General features: G+C 42.8%; 1 long non-coding RNA gene across 1 annotated transcript; it reads left to right on the top strand.

Annotated features, from left to right (window-relative positions):
• The first annotated feature begins 816 nt into the window (after window positions 1-816).
• Window positions 817-1,888, top strand: LOC120568899. Its single transcript, XR_005640802.1, has 2 exons — window positions 817-1,210; window positions 1,302-1,888. It is a non-coding gene; the product is annotated as an uncharacterized LOC120568899 (long non-coding RNA).
• The last annotated feature ends 637 nt before the right edge of the window (window positions 1,889-2,525 follow it).

Here is a 2,525-nt window from a genome sequence, read left to right as displayed (position 1 = left end):
TTTACCAGTCTCCCCACCAGATAACGGCACAACCATACCAGTCTCCCCACCAGATAACGGCACAACTTTACCAGTCTCCCCAGCAGATAACAGCACAACTTTACCAGTCTCCCCAGCAGATAACAGCACAACTTTACCAGTCTCCCCACAGATAACAGCACAACCATACCAGTCTCCCCAGCAGATAACAGCACAACCATACCAGTCTCCCCAGCAGATAACAGCACAACCATACCAGTCTCCCCAGCAGATAACAGCACAACCATACCAGTCTCCCCACCAGATAACAGCACAACCATACCAGTCTCCCCACCAGATAACAGCACAACCATACCAGTCTCACCAGCAGATAACAGCACAACCATACCAGTCTCACCAGCAGATAACAGCACAACTTTACCAGTCTCCCCACCAGATAACAGCACAACTTTACCAGTCTCCCCAGCAGATAATAGCACAACCATACCAGTCTCCCCAGCAGATAACAGCACAACTGTACCAGTCTCACCAGCAGATAACAGCACAACTTTACCAGTCTCACCAGCAGATAACAGCACAACTTTACCAGTCTCCCCACCAGATAACAGCACAACTTTACCAGTCTCACCAGCAGATAACAGCACAACTTCACCAGTCTCACCAGCAGATAACAGCACAACTTTACCAGTCTCACCAGCAGATAACAGCACAACTTTACCAGTCTCACCAGCAGATAATAGCACAACTTTACCAGTCTCACCAGCAGATAACAGCACAACTTCACCAGTCTCACCAGCAGATAACAGCACAACTTTACCAGTCTCACCAGCGGATAACAGCACAACTTTACCAGTCTCCCCACCAGATAATAGCACAACTTTACCAGTCTCCCCACCAGATAACAGCACAACATTATCTACAGACTCTATTTCTCCAAAACCCAGCACAGCAAACAGCAGTACCACGACTGTACTTGTAAATATCAGTACAACTTCAGCACCCACAGCTTCTGACACATCACCACCAAGCACAACAAGTACAAGCAGTGCGTTTGCAGTGTCTTCAACAACAGAACACAGTACAAGAAGCAGCACTACTGCATCATCAGATGGGAGCACAAACTCAGCCTCCATAATGTCTGCTGCTACAGCAGCCATGACAGTTGCAGTACTATATCTACGCAATTAGAGGACCTCACAACTTCAGTGCCCACACTCTCCACAGCTACTAGGTTGGCCATTATGATTTCTGCTGAAGCCATTTCAAAACAATTAAATAATTTCAATACTACATGCTTACTAATATTTTCCTTGTCCTCATAGCAAGGACAACACTGACAGACACCAGGACAACTCTGGATACGAATAGTGTCAGATCTTCACCAGCAGGTGGGAGCAAATCTGGAACTTCCAACAAAAACACTGATTCCACCATCACATGGACTTCTGTACTTCAGTTCTGTAGTTAAAATGTATTTTTATTTGCACCTTTTTTTCTACAGATGCCCATATAGTGGCTATTTACCCGAAAGCTTCTGTTTTATCCCAGAATGAGGAAAATCCAACAAATTATTAGCAAATATAATCAGTGAAAAAAACACATTGATGATACACTTACTGGCCCATAGGTAAGGTAGCCACCTACAGATACAGCTTACCCTAAGGATTCAGTGTGCCACATGTATGTTTAACATTGAAACATGATTTATAAATATAGTATTTTAGTTTGTATTCTATTCACTAAAAATCTATGTATGCAGGCTTTACTCCGCCCACACGTTATTGTAGGACCAGTTTATTATGCAACTTAATGTTATACAATATGTAGGCTACTAGGTCCCCGCTCCATCTCTCTCAAGGGGTCCTTGCTGACTTAAAAAAAAACCGTTGAAGACCCCTGGCCTAGAGTATTAGCTAGCCTACTTATTAAAGCTTAATTATCAGCACAGCTTAAAGACAAAAAAGGATGAATAGCCTACACTTTTCAGAAGCAAATAGCAAACCTACTAAACAGACTCCTTCACAAATCATACATCAGAAAGAAAAATGAAAAACTGGGGAAATTCCAAATTCCAAAAGTGTCCCTGCACGGTGTCTGTGAAGACAGCTGCAATAAGCGGCTTCATTTGCAGACAAAGCAAGATACTACAGAATACCACACAACATCAAGTAAACACCAGCAAGAGCTTCAGAGTCGAGGAGAAGTTACATTCAACAACTACACAAGGAATGAAATACGCACAGAAAGCCGTAGAGAGACATTTAACTATCAAGTAACAGTTACAGATACCAGCAAGCAAAGACAGGTAACGTTAGACAGTCGGGAGTTATTTGACTTACTTTATTTAAAGGTCGAGGCCCTTCTATCTTTCATGGACTTGAAGTGGTGATTATCCATGTATCCAAATAAATGTCCCACTGTACGTGTTGCTGTGATGGTCATTTAATTTGTTTTGTCGACAGAACTCATTTCCTCTCTCCATCGTCGGCTAACGTTAACTGCAATAGCATAATTAGCAACACTTGAAAACAAGCTAACTCTGTTTG

The sequence above is a fragment of the Perca fluviatilis genome, chromosome 11 (genome assembly GCF_010015445.1).
Source record: "Perca fluviatilis chromosome 11, GENO_Pfluv_1.0, whole genome shotgun sequence".
NCBI classification, from domain to species: Eukaryota; Metazoa; Chordata; class Actinopteri; order Perciformes; family Percidae; genus Perca; species Perca fluviatilis.
Note: the sequence above shows the minus strand (reverse complement) of the source record. Positions and strands in the feature narration are given on the sequence as shown.